Here is a 16736-nt window from a genome sequence, read left to right as displayed (position 1 = left end):
TAAAAAAGAATTTTTTTCAGAAACAACGAGATTCAAAAAAAAAAAATGTACAAACGTTGATGTAGCCACTGGTAGAAAAATGGCCTTCCGTCCAGCCCCATTAGTCGCCAAAATATAGGAACCGCGACTAATGGGGTCTTTAGTCGCGGTTCGGGTGGCGAACCGCGACTAAAGACCTGGGCCCAGCGCGCTCGGTGGCCAGCTGGTGGACGGGAGGGGCTTTAGTCGCGGTTGGCTAGGCCAACCGCGACTAAAGGTCCTCAGGCCTGGCCCGAAGGCCTTTAGTCGCGGTTGGCCAGGCCAACCGGGACTAAAGGCCCATCCCTATAAAAGGGCCTCAGCTCACATCACTTAGCCATTTGGTGCCACTTCTCTTCACAAGCTTCACAAGGGGGTGTAGGTTTGCTTTTGGTTCCTCTCATGCACACAAGGTGTTTGATGAAATGCCCCAAGAGCATGAAACAAACATGATATGAAGTGTCGGAGCCACACTTGAGCTTCCTCATTTATTTTATCCTCCTCGATCGTGGTTAGCAACTTGAACCTTTCATATGTGTCATTGATAAAATATGCATGTGTGTAGTTTATTGTTTAATTTCTATTGTTTATTGCTAGTTAGTTTAACAAATGCATGATAGTTAATTATATATTTTATATTATAATAATGCAGATGAATCGGCAATGGATGTACGGTAACCGACTCTCCGGCGAGTTCACTACGGGTTTGAAAGATTTCCTCGTAGTGGCTAATGCGAACAAGCAGAAGGGTTTTGTTATCTGTCCATGTGTTGACTGTAAGAATCAGAAGGGTTACTCTTCCTCAAGAGAAGTTCACCCGCACCTGCTTCGGCACGGTTTCATGCCAAGCTATAATTGTTGGACCAAGCATGGAGAAAGAGGGGTTATAATGGAAGAAGATGAAGAAGGGGATGATTTCATCGATGAAAACTATCTTGATCATTTCGGTGATACTATCATGGAGGATGCTGAAGGTGAAGGGGAAGGTGAAGGGAAAGGTGAAGAAGAGGCACGTGATGAGCCCGTTGATGATCTTGGTCGGACCATTGCTGATGCACGGAGACACTGCGAAACTGAAAAGGAGAGGGAGAATTTGGATCGCATGTTAGAGGATCACAGAAAGTCGCTGTACCCCGGATGCGATAATGGTCTGAAAAAGCTGGGCTGCACACTGGATTTGCTGAAATGGAAGGCACAGGCAGATGTAGCTGACTCGGCATTTGAAAACTTGCTGAAAATGTTGAAGAATATGTTTCCAAAGAATAACGAGTTGCCCGCCAGTACGTACGAAGCAAAGAAGGTTGTCTGCCCTCTAGGTTTAGAGGTTCTGAATATACATGCATGCATCAACGACTGCATCCTCTACTGCGGTGAATACGCGAATTTGAATGAATGTCCGGTATGCACTGCATTGCGTTATAAGATCAGAGGCGATGACCCTGGTGACGATGTTGAGGGCGAGAAACCTAGGAAGAGGGTTCCCGCCAAGGAGATGTGGTATGCTCCTATAATACCACGGTTGAAACGTCTATTCAGGAACAAAGAGCATGCCAAGTTGTTGCGATGGCACAAAGAGGACCGTAAGTCGGACGGGGAGTTGAGAAACCCCGCAGATGGAACGCAATGGAGAAAGATCGACAGAGAGTTCAAAGATTTTGCAGCTGACGCAATGAACATAAGATTTGGTCTAAGTACAGATGGCATGAATCCTTTTGGCGAGCAGAGCTCCAGCCATAGCACCTGGCCCGTGACTCTATGCATCTACAACCTTCCTCCTTGGTTGTGCATGAAGCGGAAGTTCATTATGATGCCAGTGCTCATCCAAGGTCCGAAGCAACCCGGCAAAGACATCGATGTGTACCTAAGGCCATTAGTTGATGAACTTTTACAGCTGTGGGGCAGATCTGGTGTCCGTGTGTGGGATGAGCACAAAGAAGAGGAATTTGACCTACGAGCGTTGCTTTTCGTAACCATCAACGATTGGCCTGCTCTTAGTAACCTTTCGGGACTGTCAAATAAGGGATACAATGCATGCACGCACTGCTTACATGAGACTGAAAGTGTACATTTGCCAAATTGTAAGAAGAACGTGTACCTTGGGCATCGTCGATTTCTTCCGAAAATTCATCCAGTAAGAAAGAAAGGCAAGCATTACAACGGCAAGGCAGATCACCGGCCGAAGCTCATGAACGCACTGGTGCTGAGGTATTTGATATGGTCAAGGATTTGAAAGTCATCTTTGGAAAGGGTCCTGGCGGACAATCAGTTCCGAAGGGAGCTGACGGGCACGCAGCCATGTCGAAGAAGAAATCTATATTCTGGGAGCTAGAATATTGGAAAGTCCTAGATGTCTGCTCTGCAATCGATGTGATGCATGTTACGAAGAATATTTGCGTGAACCTCCTAAGCTTCTTGGGCGTGTATGGGAAGACAAATGATACAAAGGAAGCACAGCAGGACCAGCAACGTTTGAAAGACCCTGATGACCGGCATCCGGAATGGTTTCAAGGTCGTACCAGCTACGCTCTGACCAAAGAAGAGAAGGTCATCTTTTTTGAATGCCTGAGCAGTATGAAGGTCCCGTCTGGATTCTCGTCCAATATAAAGGGAATAATAAACATGGCGGAGAAAAAGTTCCAAAACCTGAAGTCTCACGACTGCCACGTGATTATGACGCAATTTCTTCCGATTGCTTTGAGGGGGCTCCTGCCGGAAAATGTTCGAGTAGCCATTGTGAAGCTATGTGCATTCCTCAATGCAATCTCTCAGAAGGTAATCAATCGAGAAGTTCTACCACGGTTACAGAACGATGTGGTCCAATGTCTTGTCAGTTTCGAGTTGGTGTTCCCGCCATCCTTCTTCAATATTATTATTTTTTTTTTTTGAGAGAAACGCTGCGAACTTTATTAACTCACGGAAATATCCAAGTTCAGAACATTTACAATAAGAGCTGGTGGAACCCCAAGCCAAACTCTAGACACATTATTCTCGCAGCCCTCCTTAGCCAAACTATGAGCAGCACTATTTGCCGTTCGACGTACGACTTGCGCCATACCTTCATCGAAACCTCGAAGAAGTTCCTTGATTTCTTCAATTAACGGACCATAAAATGACCGGTCCATGTCCTCCTGAACCAGTTTGGACACCACCACCGAGCTATCCGTCTCCAACACAACCTTCGGAACCTGCAATCTCCTTGCTAGAAGAAGTCCCTGGCGACAGGCGTGGAGTTCAGCCCCTTCCGCATCAGCAACGTTGGTGAAACAATGGCACGCTCCCGCCAGGAAGCCTCCATGGTGGTCACGCACGACCACACCCCCTCCTGCGTTGCCTTCCGCGCTTCTATAGGCTCCATCCGTGTTCACCTTGCACCATCCCTCCGGTGGCACTTGCCATCGCGTGATCGGTCTCGTAGCAGTAGCCGTCGGCCTTGTCCTTAGACTATGCCACTCCTCCACTGCCGCTATAGACTTCCTCACGATCACAGCAGGGTCCTGCATCTCCTGGGATTCCCTAGCATCGTTTCTTGCTTGCCAAAGATTGTAGATCAACGTGAAAGCCAGCTCAAGCTCCCTCTGTTGCCCCTTCCCGATCCAGTCGAGTAACCAGCCTTTCAATTCAGCATGACTAACCAGTCTTCTCGGTGGAGACTCACACTCCACTCCTGTATACTCCTTCAGGTAAGCCCACGCAGACGCCGAGTGAGGACATGACCAAAATCGGTGGAGTAGGCTCTCATTTCTGCCGCACGCTAGACAGACAACGCCGTCTTTGATCTTCCTATGACTGAGCTCAACCCCCACCGCTAGTCCGTTCTCCACTAGACGCCATATGTGGACCTTCATTTTCCCCGGCACTTGCACATCCCACAGATCTAGCCGTCCTTTGTGCACCCTAGTGGAATTTGAAGTCTCCACTGAACCACTGGCTTCCCTCTTCCTCTGGACAGCTAGGTGATAAGCAGACTTGACCGAGAAGATGCCATTCTTTGTGTAGTTCCATGCTCGGTAGTCGCTGCAACCCGAACGGCCAACTGGAGTGTGCAGAATATCATTTGCATCGATATCAAAGAAAAACCGACGCACCTTTTCCTCATCCCACGCACCCCCTTCAGGAATAATTAGATCTTGAACTCGATTCGGGCATCCTTCTTCCCTCCGTCCCAGTGGACATTGAGCACCCGCTCGGGGAATCCAGTTATCATCGCCTATAGTAATTGATGCTCCATCTCCAACTCGCCAAATTAGGCCAGCCTGGAGCAACTCACGACCATGCACAATCCCTTTCCAAGTATATGACGCTCGCTTTGGACATCTTGCTGTCAAGAATTCCGTATCTTTAAAATACCGAGCCTTCAGTACCTTCGCACATAGCGAATCTGGATGAGCAATAATCCGCCACCCTTGCTTAGCGAGGAAGGCTTGATTAAAACACTCGTAGTCTCTGAACCCCAAGCCCCCTCTCTCCTTGCTTCTGCACATCTTCGGCCACCCGATCCAGTTAACCTTTTTCTGCTCCTCCGTGTCACCCCACCAGAAATTTGCAGAGATCGAGCTTAGCTGTTTGCACATTTTCTTTGACAGTTGAAAGCAACTCATTGCATAAGCAGGGACCGCCTGGATCACCGATTTAATGAGCACACCTTTGCCTTCTTTTGAAATACCTTGGCCCTTCAGACCCTTAATCTTTCCCCAGGCTCGTTCCCGCAAGTGTTTGAAGCACCCCTCCTTAGATCGACCTATGATAGTGGGCAGTCCCAAGTATCGCACTAGTAGGAAAACCCTTATAGGCAAAAGCTTAGTTCTGTGGCGCACCACAAAATATGCGCCACAGAAACTTTTTTTGTGGCGCACCAGGCAAGGTGCGCCACAAAAATAGCTTAATTTTGTGGCGCACCAAAGAACCCTGCGCCACAAAAACTTGGTGGGCCCCACCAGCTGATACCCCCAATCATTGGTTTTACTATTTCTATGGCGCATGTACCGCAGTGCGCCACAAAAATAAGATATTCTGTGGCGCACGGCCACGGTGCGCCACAAAAATAAGCTATTCTGTGGCGCACAGCCACGGTGCGCCACAAAAATAAGCTATTCTGTGGCGCAGCTTGGCTCGTGCGCCACAGAAATAAGGTATTCTGTGGCGCATTTGTTCAGGTGCGCCACAGAATTAGCGAACCAGATCTACAAAAGTGAGCCAACCTCCCACCTACCACACTACACAAGTCATTCTTCTTCCTCCATCTAGCTCGTCCCCCCCTTCTCTCTCATACCATTTTGACTCTACTTTTCATTTGCTTGGGTATTTATTGCACTTACTTTGGTTGATACTTAATTGGAGTTGAGGAGAAGGCTCTCCATACTCTCTCCTCCTCTCGAACTCATCGATCGCGGTCTCGTCTCGGTATCGAATCTAGAAGGTGAGTAGTTGGAGGAGACATACATATGCTTGGAGGAGACATGCATATGCTTGTTGATCTTGTGTGGCCGTCGTGTGTATGGATGCTTGTTGCAGGTGAAGCGCTTGTGTGTGTCGGTGTGGTGCATGGATGTTTGCCGAAATGTTGATTCATTTCCGTTTCGGCAAGTTTTGCACTACCCATATGTCCTACTTTGAGGAGAGGTCATGCCGAATTTTTCCGCTCCATGTAATACCTTGAGGAGAGGTACGGCCCATGCATGTGTGTGCATTTGGTGCGGTTCTAATTTCCTGTTCTATGTATACCATTTGCAGGCAAGCATGGTCCTCCCGATGAGTTCCGCTCGAATCTCTAGATACAAGATAGACGCGAAGGAGGACATGATTCGGAACAATAGGCGCCAGATAAGATGTCCGTGTCGATCATGCAAACTCGAGCGCTGGATCAACCCTGATTCCGGACAACTGGAGGAGCACCTGCTGAGGCGCGGTTTCATGCAAGACAACCAGGCGCGGCCGGCCCCATCAAATGGTGCGCATGAAGACCATGTCGAGCGAGATGACTATCATCATGAAGAAGACTATCATCATGCCGACGGGGACTATCATCATGAAGAAGAAGTCGGCGGAGAAGATCATCATGAAGAAGAAGATGCCGGCGGAGAACATCATCATGATGAAGAAGAAGATTCCGGCGCGACCCCGCTAATTTCGGCCTTGCGGGACTCTCATGTTCAAGATCTTCTCCTCCAGGAGACGAGCAACGATAGAGTTGCAGCTAGAGAGAGAGCCAAGCTGTCGCAAATGGAGAAAGACGGGATGACTCCGATCTTTCCTGGGTGTCGTCCGCAGGATACGCGCTTGCATGTAACGCTTGATTACCGCAGATGAAGACGCAGTAACAAGTGGACCGATTCCAGCTTCAGCAAGAACTTAAAATTCTGGCACGATCGTCTCCCGGAGGGGAACACATTGCCAAGTAGTACCGAGGAGGCCAAGAAAGTCGTGTGTCCCCTTGACCTACCGCACGAAAAATACCACGCCTGCATTAATGATTGTGTGATTTATAGGTGCGAGTACAAGGACAGAACCACATGTCCGGTGTGTGGCCACGGACGGTACAAGGTTGGGAACAAGAAGGTACCTCGAAAGGTGGTATGGTACTTTCCTATCACTCCCCGTCTGCAGCGGTATTTCGTGGACCCTAAGGAAGCAAAGCTCATGCAATGGCACGCGGAAAGGCAGAAGCCCGAAGAAGATCCGGAGATGGGCTATATACTGACACACCCTTCAGACGCTGAACAGTGGCAAACATTGGACATCGCCTTCCCTAGGTTCGGGGGCGACGCAAGGAACATCAGGCTGGGTATGAGCACCGATGGACTCAATCCGTTCGGCAACCAGAGTAGCACGCATAGCACCTGGCCTGTGTTTGTATGGCCTTACAACCTACCCCCGTGGCTGTGCACCAAGCAAAGGTACATACACCTGAGTATTCTCATTCAGGGGCCGAAACAACCAGGCGTCGACATGCATTTGTATCTCGGGCTGCTGAAAGAGGAGTTAGACACGTTGTGGAAGACGCCACCCCGTACGTGGGACGCCTACACTAGAACTTATTTCGATATGAGAGCCGCGTTGATCACGACGGTCACGGACTATCCTGGTTACGCATATGTATCTGCCCAGGTGGGCCACGGATTCAACGGCTGTGTGAAGTGCATGGACGATACCCCGCATCTACAACTACCAAGGGATCCCGGGTCCTCGAAAACCGTCTACCCAGGTGCTCGAAGGTGGCTTCGCGGGTTGCCAAAGGGTACGGCATGCAACTAGGGTGCATCGTCCGTGAAACCGTGCCGATCCTAACTCATGACCTCAGAAGCAAGGAGAACGAGGCTATCGTCCAATCCCTCCTCCAGAAGCTTCACCAACGATACACGTTCCCGGAGCCGTTCAATAAGAAGGTGGACTCTTTAGCTCTCACGAAGATGAGCACCGCCTTGAGCAGCTGGAAGAACCGGCTGAAGAAAAAGATCGACGCCGGTGAAAGCTGGGAGAGGATAAGTACCAAAGAACCGTCGCTCTCCTTACAAGACTTTAATGCATTCAAGTCTTACTTAGAGAGTGACGATGTTAAAAAATGGACCGCCTGGGGGAAGAAAATGCGGGATTTGAACTTAGGGACCCACCATTGCGGAAGCGGCGGTTACCGAGGAAAACAGCCCACTTGGGACAAGGAGGATGCCGAGATGGTACGTCTGGGGAAAGAAAACCCCTGGCACAAAATCCAGGATGAACAGGCTAGGAACTTTGTCCGGTCCCGCTACTACTTAGACTGGAAGACGGGGGAATTTATTACGGATCACGAAGACGTGAAGGATTTCGAGAAGTACCTGGTAAGGATAGTTCTATATTATTTCGCTCATCTTATTAGGCAATGAAGCCAAATGGGCTAACCTTAAGTTCCTTTGTCTGAAGGATGAAGAGTTGACGAAGGCTGGCCCGTCGTCCCAGGGGTCGACGGAACCGTGGGACACGCCTTTCAACAGGGCGATGAACAAATACAAGGAGAGGGAGCTAGACAAGCCACCGACGTCGGGTGGCCGTGTGTCCGGCTTTGGCACAAGTATGAAGCTATCCGAGTACTACGGATCGGATGCCAAGACGAGAAAGCTGGAGAGGAGGTCATCGGCAAAGGATAAATCCGAGGTTCAGGAGCTGAAGAAGAAGGTGGAGTCACTAGAGAAGCTGGTGGCCGAAAAGCCTCTCGGAGAACACGGAGATGATGAACAAGTTATTGGACGAGAAGATCCGGCAGATCATCCCCCCTGGGTTGATGGAGGGGTTAGCTGCTTGGAATGCGGGAGGTCAAGTGGGGCCGATACATGTGCCCAGCATTAGCGGCAGCAACTCAAGCTTCCACGTGTCGCCGACGGTGCCGCTCCACCCGACGCCGGCGTCGGGGCTCCACCAGACGCCGCCGCAGCTCCAACCGCCGCCGCAGCTCCAACTGGTCGCATCGACGCCCCAACCGCCACCCTTGTATCGACAAGAGCCGAGATCGACGCCATCAAGGAGTTAATCTCATTAGTTACTCCTTCGCGTCATCTTCTTTAACTATATATTCCTTTCGTGTCTGCCATCTCACGATGCCCAACATGGCGCCCGACTCAGATGAACAATGCATACTTCGCAAACGGTGGAGCCCGGCGGCGAGTTGGTGGAAGTTGCTAGCGGCTATGTCATGGCTTCCCGCGTTATGCACGGCCCTACATTGGCGAAAGACGTGGCGGAGGTCAAGTTGGTTATGGTGGTGCGGGAGTAGCGCTACGCCCTCCCCCTTTCAACCTCCGGCACGCAGACGAAGGCGACGTTTTCCCCCTTGGGGATTGCACCTCATGGCTTATGACATGGCCAAAGAACCAGATTCGTCTGGGGGGGTCTTCCGAGTGGTAAGAAAAGCACCGGCGCCACCTCCCCTATCATCCGGCCCAAGATCGCCAGCGCCGACGACACCCTTAAGGAAACGGCGGTCGCCGCCCCCACTACCCTGAAGGAACCGGCGGTCGCCGCCCCCACTACCCTGAAGGAACCGGCGGTCGCCGCCGCCACCCGGAAGGAACCGACGATCGCCGTCACCACCAGATGCCACAAACAGTTGTTGGGAGCGCTACCGCAACGACCGTCTACTAGACACGCGGTACGCCAAGCGGCGGCATCGCAACCGCCACCACCTAAGGTCCAGGACATGGCGCCACTTGATGGCAACGATGTAGATGATGATGATGACATCGATGCCTACATCAACACTGGCGCCTGCAGCCAAGATATGTACATGCCTCCTATGGATGAACAAGCCTTCCGCACACACGGCGATCAACTTACTCGTCCCCCTACAGTCACGAAGCAGCGCCTGGTCTTCACGGGTCTTTCTCAAGACACTCCTCCGGAGGCTGGCAATCCAGCTCAAGTCAAGCCTGCTACCGTTTTCAGCCCTAACACGCTGCGTAAGACGATCATCGGGGAGCCACCCAAATCAACCCCAGCAACCTCATAAGCACCACCAGCACCCGAAGCACCACCAGCAGCACCACAAGCCCCCCCAGTAGGTCAGGTGAAGAAGGGAAGGAAGAGAGGACCCAAGAAGGGCGCATCTTCGAGCCAGCCTGCTCCTAAGAGGATCCGGGCCGACGACATGGTACCACCTACCCCGGATGGCTTGCCCCGGTGTCATGAGGCTGGTAAACCTATACTGCCTCCGGACATGGAACACCTCGCAAGTGGACAAATGCTCCCTTTGCAGCACTCTATTCATTATCAAGAGAGCGTCCTTCTTAAAGAAAAGGATCCAAATTACCCGGTGTTCTCGGTCAAGGTGCCGTCCGACCAGAGCTTCGTCAATGAAGACCCTGCGGATATCTTCTTCATAGCGTTCGAGGACGTCTTCAATCTATTTCACTCGAAACGGCTCGACTATAACTTGGTGCGCCTATACGCGATCAATCTTCAGATGAAGATCAACAGAGAGAGACCCCGCCACATCGCGGTAGCGGATCCCTACTACATGCGCGATAGCCAGCTCCAGGACGGCTCAAGGACACGGACCAAGGCGGTGCGGTACCTCCAGAACTTCATGCTCATGCACAAAGAGAGCAACACCATTCTTCTGCCTGTCTTTCCCGAGTAAGTACACATCCGCTCACGGCCGTCGTAACTTATGCTTTCTTATATATTTCTTCCATTGCCGATCATTTCCAACATTCCATTTCAATTGCATGTGTTGAGCAGGGACAAATACTGCACACTCATCATCCTAGATCCAAAGTGGTCACTAGCCCAGTATTTCGACTCGTCGAGTACGACGACGAAGAAAGACTACACGAGAATAAGGGGTGTTCTCGATGAGGCTATCCTTGGCTACTCCAAAAGTGGAGGCACCTTCGACAAGAATGGGCAATATATCAGGCCGGACACTAAAAAGATCGGGTTCAAGCACGTGATCAACTTCCCTTGTATCAAGCAGCCAGCTGGCAGCATTAAGGAGGCCTTCTATGTCCTCCATCACCTTAAAGGGTTTGTCGAGGATGCAGAGATGATGTCTCTGCCACCTAGTAAGCGAGACCCCATTAAAATGTCGGGGGAAATCAGTGATGATGATCTTAGAGAAGACTTCCATCGCATCCAAGTAAAGCTCTCAGAAATTATCTTACAAGATGTATCCAACGGATCGGGGCTCTTACACGCAGCCAGAGCGTTGCCTAAGAGGGATATCGAAGAACGCCTACATAGGCAGGGTGATGGAAGGACGTGGACGACGAAGGACTTGTACAAGCCGTTCCCGGAGCCGCTCAAGAAGACGTCTCGTTGACCGAGGCCGGTGTGCCTAGCTAGCATTACTTTGAATCGATAGACAATTTGTACCGTGTTGTAAACTAAACTTGCTTAATTTGCTCGAAACGGTGGTCGTCGTTGTTGGACTTCAATTTCTATTGTAGTCGTTATCGTTGAACCATATTACTTATGTGATACCGATGCTATATTTCTTTTAGGTTTATTATTATTTCCTTGCTTTAATTCTTGTGAATATGTATGCATGTGAACCCTCTAACTCTTTCCATTGCGTTATATACTAATATGCCTTGTGTCCATAGAGATGACGTACTACGTCGTGTTCGAGGGGCGGGTTCCAGGAGTGTACGAGGAGTGGGAGGAGTGCAAGAAACAGGTGCACAAGTTCAGCGGCAACTGCTACAAAGGGTACCCGACTAGACACGAGGCGGTTGCCAAGTGGAGGGTGCACCAAGCGAACAAGAGCAAGATGAAGGCCTTCCTTGTGCTCTCGCTCTTGCTCACCATCGTCGCGGCGGTACTCTATTTCATCCTAGTGTAGGCGGCGGCCGGTGTCACTTCGTTTGTATCTAGAGATGATGAGAACTTTCTTAATTTGCATGGATTATGAGTTGTATGGAGCTATATGTATAACTCGATCGGGCTCTAAGTAATGTGATGATGATGTGATGATTATATATGTCCATATTATATCTGTCTATATTATATCAGTATATAACCTGTATACTGTGTATAAAACCAGTATAAAACCTGTATAATACACCAGGGAGCACAAAATCGAGTATACCTGTAGATAGTTCTGTGGCGCACCAAAAAATAATTCTGTGGCGCACCTATTTCTGTGGCGCAGCTATATCACATGCGCCACAGAACTACTTATTTCTGTGGCGCACCGGCCCGAGTGCGCCACAAAAACCTTAATTCTGTGGCGCACGGCCAGATGCGCCACAGAAAGCTTATTTTTGTGGCGAGGTTTCTGTGGCGCACCCTCCATGCGCCACAGAATCGAATTTTCGTGCGCCACTGATGAGGCTTTTCCTACTAGTGTCGTTCGGACAGGGCTTCACTCTCGATTCCTATTACCTGTTTGACAGCAGCCTTTTGCTCTTCTATGCATCCCTTCCCAAAGAAGACAGACGACTTCTGCAGGTTCACCTTCTGTCCAGAGCTGACTTCATAGGCCATCAGTATCCGCCTCAAGGCCTGCATGCTGTCTGTCGAGGCCTCCAAGAAGACGACGCTGTCGTCGGCAAAAAGGAGGTGAGTAATATGTGGCCCTGCTGCACCAAAATTTACCCCTCGGATCTGGTTCTCCCTCTGAGCCTTCTTCAGAAGAGCCGAAAAACCCTCTACACAGAACAAGAACAGATATGGGGAGATTGGATCTCCCTGTCTAAGACCCCTAGACGGCATAAAAGCATCAGAGCAACCACCATTTAATTTCACAGAGAAACGCACAGAGGTAATACATCTCATAATCATCTCTATCCATTGTGGCGCAAAGCCCAACTTCTTCATCATCTTTTCCAAGAAAATCCACTCCACCCTATCATAGGCTTTAACCATATCAAGCTTAACTGCACACAGTGGTTTCTTCCTCTTCCTTGTCCGAATAGCCTGTGTACACTCATAGGCAATAAGAACATTATCAGTTATTAGGCGCCCAGGTACAAAGGCACTTTGCTCTTCAGAGATCATAATCGGCAGAATCTTCTTCAGTCTATTAGCCAGCACTTTTGACGCTATTTTGTAGAGGACATTACACAGACTAATAGGACGGAACTGGTATAAAAACTCAGGTGCTTTCACTTTGGGGATCAGCACCAAAACTGTATCATTAAAATCCGGTGGACACTCCTTTCCCGCCAAGAAATCGCGGACAGCCGAAACGATAGCTCCCTTCAGATCAGCCCAGTGGCGTTGGAAGAATAAAGCCGGGAGCCCATCGGGGCCCGGAGCCTTCGTCGGTCCCATTTGAAATAGAGCCGTCTCTACTTCTTTCTCCGAGGCCACCACGGTCAGTTTTGCATTCATATCAGCCGTAACGAATTCGTCAATGTGATCCAGGATATTATCCATGTTAGACGATCCTTCTGACCTGTAAAACTCAGCATAGAAAGCCCATGCCATGTCCCGCATTCCGTCATCTGTATCAGAACGACTCCCATCTGACCTAGTGAGGAATCTGATTGTATTCTTGCGGCGCCGATGAGTAGCGCGATTTTGGAAATATCTAGTATTTCGATCCCCTGCCTTTAGCCAATCTTGTCTGGACCTTTGCTTGTACATAACCTCTTCCGTCTCATATAGATCATGGAGTTTCAGTCCGAGTTGCCTCACCTCCAGTGAGGTATCAGCACTCAAAGATCGAGTTTTTGCTTCTTCAAGAGCATCTCTGACTCTCTTGATCTCCTTTCTTACCGAACCAAAGGTATGTCGGCTCCACGATGACATTGCCGTGGACACCTCTTTCAAGCGATCCCACACTCCTCGGATGCCTACCCCCATACCTGCGCTCGCCTGCCATGCCTCCTTGACCATGCTCTCATATGTTTCATGCCGTGTCCACATCTCCTCAAACATAAAACCCCGGTGGATTTGCAGAGACCGGCTGTTCGGCGCCGCGGCCACCTTGATTAGCAGAGCCATATGATCAGATTCCTCCGTCACAATATGTTGGACAGAAGTCAAGGGAAAAAGTTGCAAAAAATCATCCGACGCAGTAGCACGATCCAGCCTAGCTTGAACATTTGTTGTACCACTCCGTTTGTTATCCCATGTAAAAGGATATCCTGAGTATCCCAAGTCTGCAAGACGGCAGTCCGTCAAGCAATCACGAAACTTGCTCATTTGTGCTTCACTTCTTTGATTAATTCCCATCTGTTCCTCTTGGTGCAAAACTTCATTGAAATCGCCTGCACATAGCCAGGGAATATTATCTTGCGCCTTCAGATACCTTAGCACTTCCCAAGTCTTATCTCGTAATTCAGTTCTTGGTTCACCATAGATTCCAGTAAACCTCCACATTCCTTCATCAGTAGTTATTTTTGCATCGATATAATATTGGCACCAAGGACGAACCGAGACGTCAATCCCATCTCTCCACCATAATGCTAAGCCCCCACCTTTTCCTTTTCCTTCCACACACACTCCATGTCGAAAACCAAGACTCCACTGTATTTTCTCCATAGTTCTCTTCTTCTGTTTTGTTTCGCTAAGAAAAACCACCCCTGGGTTGTAGGACCTAGCCAGGTCACGAAGCTCGCCCACTGCCACGTCCAACCCCAAACCACGGCAGTTTAGGCCCAAGATAATCATTGATCACGGCGGCCCCGCCCTGCGAGGTCCGCCGATGGATTTGTTGGATCTTCAAGTCTGTCAAAAACCGAGGAAGTACGTTGGCGCTTCCCTCCCTGGTTAGATGCATCACCAACTACTCTCACTTCAACTGGAAGCCACACTTGCTTCGTCCCCCGCTTCCTATTTGTCGTGCCTAGTGGCACCTGAGGAGCAGCAGCAGCACCGTCCACGTTCCTTGTTCTCCTAGTAAAAGTACCAGACCTGAGTTGATTCTTCCTTGGTGGCGACGCCGCCCTAGTCGGCTGCCTGCTTTCTTCAAAATCTTCACGATAAGCCGAAGCCCCAGCCCAGTGGCCTTTGTTTGGGCTATTCACTTCTCCCCTAAATCTCCTATGCTCATCCCCGCCAGTGCGAGACGAGCTAGAGTTGGAGAATACCCTCGCGGGGTTTCGCCGTACAGGGATATCACGAACAGAAATTTCAGGGTCTCGCGACCATGAATCAGTTGAGAATGAGCGGCTGGTAAAACTACCAGAAGACGCCGAGGGTCTGGACGCACTCGGCTTTCTCCTATTCTTCCTTGGTTCTGCCCGTAGCCATTCACCCCATTGTTTTACTTCATCCCTCTCCGCTAAGCACTTGCCCTCTGGGTGAATTAAACAGCCGCAGTCAAAACAAAAATGAGGAATCTTCTCGTATTTGATATCAAACCACATTCCTTCGACATCATCCTCAGACTCTCTCATGCTTACACCCCTCATCAGAGGCTGGTCCACCTTGACGGCAACACGAATCCTCAGTTCATCGCCCCAGGCCATGCCATCTTCGTCCACGTCCGTGGCTATGTACTCCCCAATCCATCCACCAATGCGTTTTCCATAAACCTTGTTCATCATATCCAAAGGTAGGTCTGAAACCCTAGCCCACACTTCCAGCGAGTCAAAGATCATGTCCGAGGGACGAACAGAGCCATCATAATCTTTCAGAAGCACTGCATTAAAATCAAACTGCCAAGGCCCGTTCTCCTTCACATGCTTCCAGTCCCCCTCCCTCGAGAAGCGAACGACAAACCTGTTATCGCCCAGATCCTTGAATTGTGCTGGGCCATGAAGACCCCAAGCACGATCCATCGCTGTTTCCAGCGCCGCGATAATCAGCTTCCTCGAAGAACATACCTTGCCGACCAGCGCCCATCTAGGTCTAGGGGCACCTTCTGATCTGAGATCCTTGATGATCAGCCCCGTGGCTTCCTTCTCAGTGAGCAGAAGATCCCCTAGCTTCGCCGATAAGCCATAAGCAAGGTCATCCGATCCCGTTTTCGCCGGAGATCGCGACGGCGTCCGAGACGAGCCTCCGCCCCTCGCCGCCGATCCCGTCGGAGAAACCATGTCGTTTCTCCCCAGCCGCCTTCACAGACAGCAAGGAAGCAAAACACACCCACCCGTCGACGCACAGCACAAGACCTCGCCGTCGAGATCCTGTTCCGCCGTCGAGAACAACCACCCACGAGAGAAAACCCTAGTTTCTACCACGATCGCCTCCCGATCGCCCTAGCGGTACTTTCGCTCTTGGTGGACCCGCACGTGACTCACTTCTTCTTCAATATTATGACGCACCTCCTGGTTCACCTAGTCGAAGAGATTTCCATCCTCGGTCCGGTATTTCTACACAATATGTTCCCCTTTGAGAGGTTCATGGGAGTATTAAAGAAATATGTTCATAACCGTGCTAGGCTAGAAGGAAGCATTGCCAAGGGCTATGGAAATGAGGAGGTAATTGAGTTCTGTGTTGACTTTGTTCCTGACCTTAAGCCAATTGGTCTTCCTCGATCGTGGCACGAGGGGAGACTAAGTGGAAAAGGCACGATCGGCAGGAAATCAACGATATGTATGGACGGCCATTCTATGACTGAAGCACACCACACAGTTCTGACCAATTCCAGCTTGGTGGCTCCGTACTTTGAGAAACACAAGAATATTTTACGCGAGGACAACCCGGGGAAGCCTGAATCCTGGATTACGAAGGCCCACATGGAGACTTTCGGCAGTTGGTTGAGAAAACATTTAATGAATGATGATCATGTTGTAGATCAGCTGTACATGTTGGCCAAGACACCATCTTCGACTATAACGACTTTCCAAGGGTATGAGATAAATGGGAATACATTTTACACGATCGCCCAAGATAAAAAGAGCACCAACCAAAACAGTGGTGTCCACTTTGATGCAGCAACCGAGAATGGGCAAAAGGTCACATATTATGGTTACATAGAGGAGATATGGGAACTTGACTATGGACCCTCCTTTAAGGTCCCTTTGTTCCGGTGCAAATGCTTCAAGCTAACAGGAGGTGGGGTAAAGGTGGACCAGCAATACGGAATGACAATGGTGGATTTCAACAATCTTGGTTACCTTGACGAACCATTCGTCCTAGCGAAAGATGTCGCTCGGGTTTTCTATGTGAAGGACATGAGTAGCAAACCGAGGAAACGGAAAGATAAGAAAACGATCAGTACATCATGCGATGATCCAAAGCGCCACATTGTTCTTTCAGGGAAAAGAAACATCGTGGGAGTGGAGGGCAAGACAGACATGTCAGAAGATTATAATATGTTTGGTGAAATTCCGCCCTTCAAAGTGAACACCGACCCA

This window comes from Lolium perenne, chromosome 4 (assembly GCF_019359855.2).
Source record: "Lolium perenne isolate Kyuss_39 chromosome 4, Kyuss_2.0, whole genome shotgun sequence".
In the NCBI taxonomy this organism is placed as follows: domain Eukaryota; kingdom Viridiplantae; phylum Streptophyta; class Magnoliopsida; order Poales; family Poaceae; genus Lolium; species Lolium perenne.
The sequence above is the reverse complement of the archived record's forward strand: the minus strand, read 5'-3'. Positions refer to the sequence as shown.